Source organism: Empidonax traillii, unplaced genomic scaffold (assembly GCF_003031625.1).
Source record: "Empidonax traillii isolate 1590-97213 ecotype Southwest subspecies unplaced genomic scaffold, ASM303162v1 scaffold1523:size96318, whole genome shotgun sequence".
Taxonomy (NCBI): Eukaryota; Metazoa; Chordata; class Aves; order Passeriformes; family Tyrannidae; genus Empidonax; species Empidonax traillii.
Genome location: NW_020956716.1, coordinates 41,325 through 48,118, shown reverse-complemented (window position 1 = coordinate 48,118; position 6,794 = coordinate 41,325). Strand labels below are relative to the sequence as shown.

The 6,794-nt window shown below is 57.3% G+C and overlaps 1 protein-coding gene across 1 annotated transcript in view; it reads left to right on the top strand.

The window, feature by feature from the left end:
• The first annotated feature begins 345 nt into the window (after nucleotides 1-345).
• SH3BP4 (SH3 domain binding protein 4) overlaps nucleotides 346-6,794 on the top strand; it is a 30,474-nt gene continuing 24,025 nt past the window's right edge. Inside the window, exon 1 of the mRNA XM_027907684.1 lies at nucleotides 346-451. The gene's annotated coding sequence lies outside the window, so the exon portion shown is untranslated. The remainder of the gene's footprint in view (nucleotides 452-6,794) is intronic.

Genomic DNA, 6,794 nt, shown 5'->3' with positions numbered 1-6,794 from the left:
CCCCTTAAAAACGTGGTTTACACACACATCCCTCACGCGTGTTACACACACGGACCCCCTCGCACACACGCCGTTGTTTTACACAGACCCGCGACACGCGTGTTTTTTACAAACCCTCTCGCACGCGTGTGTGTCACACACACACAGACCTGTCTCACGGGTGTTTTACACACACGCCCACACCCCTCACACCCGTGTATCACACACGGATCCCTCACTCCCGTGTTTTACAAGCGCCCCCCCCATCACACCGCGTTATTCCCTCCCATCCCGTCCCCCCCCCCACGAGGCCCCGCCCCTTTCCCCGCCCCGTGACGTCACGCGGGGCGGGCGCGCCCGGCCCGTGCCCGGCGGGAGCGCGCAGGGGCTGCTCCCGATCCCCATCCCGCTCACATCCCGCTCCCTTCCCGAGCACATCCCGAGCCTTGTCCCGGTCCTGGAGCGGCCGCAGGTGAGAGCCGGGGCCGGCCGGCGCTGGGGGCTCCGGGGGGCGGGAGCGGCTCCCCGGGGGCTGCCGGTGCCGCCGGGGGAAAAGTTTGTGTCGGCAGCGCCGGGCGGGCGGGGACGGTCCGAGCTCAGCCCGCGGCGGGGATGGAGCGGGGAGGCGGCGTGGGACTGCGCGAGTGTCCGTGTGTGTCTCCAAACGTGTGCATGGCTGCGGCTGTGAGCGTGACCGTGTGTCTGAAGTGTGTTTGCGTGTCTGTGTCTGTATGTGCGAGTGTGTGACTGCAAGAGTGTGTGTGTAAGTGCCGTACGTGTGTGTGTGAGTGCCCTGTGCGTGTGGCTCTGGCTGGAAGTGTGACTGTGTCCGTAGTTGTGTGTGTGGCTGTCTGTGTGTGTGGCTGTGCTTGTCTGACTGTGACTGTGCCATGTGCCCTCCGTGTACGAGTGTGACTCTGTGGGTAAGCCCGACTGTGACTGTCCGTGTGTCGTGTGTCACTGTGCATGTCGTGTGTCCTCCGTACGTGTGTGACTGTGTAGTTTGCTTGCCGTGTGTCCTCAGCGCGCGTGTTTGTTTATTGTGTGTCTTCGGTGTGTCTGTTTGTTGTGTGTCCCCAGCGTACCCGGTGTATAAGTGTTCTCTGTGTGTGATGTGGTGAGTGTGTGAGTGTTCTCTGTGTGTGATGTGGTGAGTGTGTGAGTGTTCTCTGTGTGTGATGTGGTGGGTGTGTGAGTGTTCTCTGTGTGTGATGTGGTGAGTGTGTGAGTGTTCTCTGTGTGTGATGTGGTGGGTGTGTGACTGTGCCCTGTGTGTGCCCATGCCCTGGGCAGTGCCGTGGAGGGAGTGTGTGACACGTGTGAGAATCTGCTGGGGACCAGGCTGTCACCCCAGCAGCCCGTGAGGAGCCCCGGCCAGCCGGTGTGAGCGGGAGCGCTCCCGGGACAAGCCCCCTGCAATTCCCGGTGCTTCCTGTCGGCCACGGTGCGGTGTCCCCGGGCAGTCTGGGTTTGTGTTGAACAGAATTCCACCGGCTGTGCCCGGCATTTCTTTTCCAGGAGGATTTTCCCAGCTGGGGCTCGCTGGTATCACAGGTCACTGACCTCTTTTTGCTCCAGGCTGGCTGCCGGGGGGGACGTTTTGGGGGCAAGGGGTGCCCCGCAGGGTTTGGCTTTGGGGTGGTGGTCGGTGGGAGAGTCGTGCAGGTGTGTTACAGGTGTGTTGCAGCGAGGCAGGAATGTGCTGCAGCCTCGGGCTCAGGTGCTGGGATACCCACCTGGGTGTTTTGGGATCCCTGGCTGTTAAGGAGCAGTTCGCACTCGGAGTAACTCCGGGACGGAGGGGGGGACGGAGGGGACCCTGACGTGGTCTTGTGTCTCTGCCCTCGTTAAACCACGTTGCCTCGGAGCCCCAAATCCAGAGGATTGCCGGGATGTGGGATCAAGTGCATGGAAATTCCTGTGCTCTGGCAGGGAGGTGCTGAGGAAGCATTGGGAATGCCCATCACTGCCTCCCCCCTCCCCCCAGCTTGCCCTTCCTGGCTAACGCTCCCTGAGATTGGCAATAATAATTAAGTTATGGCTGTTAATTATTAAGTTCTATTTTATACATATTAATGAAGTTATGCCGAGCAGAGCAGCAGCTTGGGCAGGAGTTGGATGTGGGGGGGTTGGATTTGTGTTGACACCTGTGTCCAGATGCTGAAATGTCTGGAATAAGGATTCATCCGTGGTTTCTTCAGGCATAACTGCACCCGTGGGATGCTTACATGTCCTTAAAAATAAAATCCTTGATAATGAGAATAAAATATCTTCCTGGGAGGGCTTGTAGCTCTGACAGGGCTCAGTGGTGGGCTTGGCAGTTGGGTTAATGCTTGGACTTGATGGTCTTAGGGAGCTTTTCCAAGCTGAATAATTCTGGGATCCTGGGAATGTTTGCATCTCCTGCTGGCTCTTGCTCCCGTGCAGCAGTGTTGGTACCAGACCCCACACAGGTGCCCTCGTGCAGCATCTCTGGGAGCAGCTTTCCTCTCCTTTTCTGCTTTTTCCCTCTTCTCTTCTTTTCCCTGGCACAGGTTGCCCAGAGAAGCTGTGGCTGCCCCATCCCTGGAAGTATCCAAGGCCAGGTTGGAGCAACCTGGGATAGCGGGAGGTGTCCCTGCCCATGGCACGGGACAAGCTTCCATCCCAAACCATCCATGGCTCTGATTCCCTCCTCCTTTCCAGGGTCTCTGTGCTCTTCCCACAGGGGAATTCCCACCCAGGAGGATTCCCACCATGCTCCCTCGTCCCACAGACCCGCAGCCTCTCTGTGTCCCCTCCGGGGTGGGGATTTTTTTACCAGCAAAGATTCCAGCTTTCCATATATATGTGTGTCTATCCAAAATAACCCTGGTGAGGCCGTGGAAGGGAGTGTGCTTTTCAAAAATAGCAGCTTGGTTGCTCTTAATCAGGCGGAGCCGGAGCAGCGCCGAGTGATTGCAGCCGCCGCTTGACATCCTAATTATGTTTTCCTTCTAATGAGAGGAAAACTATTGGAGAAGCTAAAATATTTATTTTAGCCTGGTGGGGCTGCTCAGAAGGGCTTGTGTGGATGTTAAGGAGGTGGTTTAGGCACGGTGTGTGGTTGTGTTGGTTTGTTGTGTTGTGTTTTGTTTTGTTTGTTTTTTTTAATGGGAAAAACATTTAAATCCGTCAAGGAGCTTTTCGTCGCCCCGGTTGGGAAGGGAGGCGGCAGCTGGAGGAGAGGTCAGGACGTGGGGGGGGAATTTTCATCCTTCTCGTTTTCAAGTGGTCTGAGGGTTGTGTCGCCTCCTGGCTCCGTGGGTGGAACGGGATGAATGCAAATCACCTCAGCTGGGAGCCCCTCGGCCTTAGGTCTGGCACCTGCCTTTTGTCTCCTGCCCAAAATTCATCCTGAAAACACCTGGGCTTTGCAGGCTGCCCAGGAGGCTCCCCAGGAGGTGGTAACGACGTGGGATGGGTTTGCAGACCCTTCCCTGGGTGCTGTCCCTGCTCACACAGAGCAGAGAGGAGTTGCCCCTTTACTGGGGATGGCAGCTCCCAGGAAACCTTTGCAGCCAAGTCCCTGAGTGACCCGTGACGAGTCAGGATTGAAAGAGGGGGATCAACCCACTGGAAAAGGTATTTGTGCTTTTTAACTGGGATATATTAACTGGAAACCCTCTGCTCTGGAGCCAGGCTGGGAGAGCTGGGGGTGGAGAAGGGAAGGCTCCAAGGAGACCTGAGAGCCCCTTGCAGGGCCTAAAGGGGCTCCAGGAGAGCTGGAGAGGGACTGGGGACAAGGGATGGAGGGACAGGACACAGGGAATGACTTCCCACTGCCAGAGGGTAGGGATAGATGGGATATTGGGAAGGAGTTGTTGGCTGGGAGGGTGGGGAGGCCCTGGCACAGGTTGGGCAGAGAAACTGTGGCTGCCCCTGGATCCCTGGGAGTGTCCAAGGCCAGGTTGGAGCAACCTGGGCTGGTGGAAGGTGTCCCTGCCCGTGGAGGGACTGGATGAGCTTGAAGGTCCCTCCCAACCCAAACCATTCTGGGATTCTCCAATGGCTGCAACGAGGTGTTTATTGAGAACAACCTGTGGGCACTGCTGGAGCGTCCTTCCCTCTGGGCAGTGTCCCACCCGGATACAGGAGGCATCTCCACTGTCAGCACCAGCAGAGGACCCATCCAATCTGCTCCCTACAGCTTGCAGGGTGAGATTTCAGCTTAAAAGGCACAGAGCATGTCCCCCCGTGGTTCCCGGCGGGGCCCGAGCGGCGCCGTCGGAGCGAGCGGAGGATGCTCCGCTTTTGCTCCCTTCTCGCAAACAATCCCTGCATTAACCCTGCCACTGTCTGGGCACAGGGCTGGCATTGTCTGGGGACGTTGGGAGCACCGTGCCAGCCCTGGCTGGGGCAGGGAGCACGTGGATCCCTCAGCGCTGGCACGGGGAAAACCCGGCGCCCGCCGCGGACGTGACTTGGAAGCGAAGGCTGGAGGGGCAGGAAGAACCCTGAGGAGCAAGGGGGGGGGAGGTTGCTCCTGGTGGAGGTGATGGGATTGATTCCTCTCCCTAAAGGAGCTGCAGGGTGGTTTGGGGACACCCAGGACAGCTTTGCTGCTTCGTTGTGGGGCTGCAGGTTGGCTGAGCCCCGTGGTGCTGCTCGCAGCCTGAACTCGCTTTGTGGCCGTAAATAACGTGGGGTTTTTTAGGAAGAAAAAAGCAGAAAGCGCTTGCAGGACCTGCTGATGGGAGCAGGTCCTGCAGTGGGCACATGCATGTCCTGACAAGTCCCTTTCCTTGGCTTCCCCAGCGAAGTGGAGAGACTCGCTCCCAGCAGCTCAGAGCTGGTTTTGAGTGCTCTGGTGGTGTCCCAGTTCCATTAACACCACAGCTGTCCCCGCTGTGGGATCATTGCTGAGGATACCTGTGGCATCCACCCCTTCCCGTTGTCCTCCTTGCAGCCTGGGCTCCTGAATGTCTCCAGTACTCCTCGGGGTGGGAGTGATTTTGATTTCTGTGGATTTTTGTAGTGATTTCTGTTCCCGTGGGCTCGTAAAGGAAGGCGTGGGAGGATGGAAAGGGGGATGTGTGTGGATGTCTCATGGCAACAGGGAAATGAAGCAACACGTGAAGTCCCTTTGCTGCCTGGGGAGGGGCTGCAGGTCCAGGTGTTCCCAGGGTAAAGTCAGTTTTCCATGGATCAAAGAGCTGACCAGAAAACTTCTGACTCTTTCATCCCGTCCTTGGATGGACTTTATTTTTCCTCTGCTGACAAAGTTGGCTTTTTGGGTGGGTTGTGTGTTTTTGAAAGGAATCACTCAGGATTCTTTAATCCCAGTTTTTTTGTGGCCAACCTGCTGCTCCTCTGTTAGGAACCCCTTGGCCAGGAGATATTTCTATTTTTAGCCCCAGTGATTCCATGTGGGTTTGTCCCAGGGTTTATTTTTGGTGCTGGGAGGCCGTCATTCCCAGCTGGCATATCAACTGCTGGGAGCAGCTCTCCCTGCCCAGGGAACAGAACCAGCTGCAGGTCCTGGGGCTAAAGATTCCTGCTTGTTCCTGTGGGAGTGGGTGTAATTTGGTGTAAATTGAAGGGATGGTGATGCACATCTGGTTTGCAGCCCTGGTAAATGATGGGCAAAGCTGTAAATAACAGTAATAATAATAACAGTAATAATAATGTGAAAGCCTTTCCTTTTCCCAGTTCTCTGCATCCTCTGAAGTTGCTCCCTCTTCCCCCTCTCCTGCCCCACGGGAGGGTTGCCCTGGGGACCGTCCCGTCATTTTTTCAAGAGGGAAATCGCTGCCACGAAGCAACCCCAGATGTTTTCCAGCTGACTCCAGAGACCTTTGACCCAGCAGAGCACCGAGGCTGTGGTGTGGAGCCGTGGGGGTGGGTTGCTCATCCCGTGCTCCGAAGGAGCTCCGGGCAAAGCTGTCACCTCCCTCCCTCTCTCCCGGGGGTGAATCCAGCAGCTGCCTGGTGTGCCTGGATGAAGTGCTTTAGGTGGTCCGTATGAAGTGCTTTAGGTTGTATTTAGGGGGAGGGCTTTGCCTGGTGTGTGGCCTTGTTTGAACAGCGCTGCCTGTTTCCTTAGGAACAGGGAAAAAAGGCCCTTTGGGGCTGGACAATGGGGCGGCACCGGCTGGGTCGGCGGAGGAGAGCGAGGCAGGAGGTGTTTGATGCTCGCCGCTGCTGGAGTCGGGGATCCTAAAGGGCTTTTCCAGCCTGAATTGTCCGGTGAATTTGGAATAAGCCCATGGGTGGGTTCCTGGCCGGAGCATCCCTCGGTTCTCTCGTGGGAGGTGCTGGGGTTGTCGCTCCGGGAGACACCTCCGCCAGGAGGAGGGAAGGGAGCCAGGAGAGCAGGAATTTGGTCGCAGGGGGAGTTCAGGCTGAAGTCTCCCGAGCCTTTGGGAGCCAGAGCAGCATTTGAGCTGGGGCTGTGTGGCGGTGGGAGCTGTAAGGGCTGGGATTCCCGCGTTATTCCGTGGGCTTCGCTCCCATCCATCCCCGGAGCGGCGCCGGGTCCCTCGGCGCAAACGCCACCGCAGCTATAATTAAACAAAGACAAACTCCTCCGTTTTTTTTTTTTTTTTTGTAGCTGCTCCAGCTTCCTGGAAAATGGCAGCGAGCTGGAGGCAGGGAAACAAAACAAGCCGTGGCCCGGCCAGAAAAAGCCTCCTCACCTCTGTGGCATTTCCTTGCTTTCTTTCTCCCCCCCCACCCCTTTCTCTCCAGCCTCCCTCCCGCTCCGGCCCCTCCTGCATCCTGGCCGCTGCATTGAAAACCTGCCATCAGATTAGCTCTCCCGGGGTGGGGTTGCTCTGGGAAGCCTTTTCCGAGCC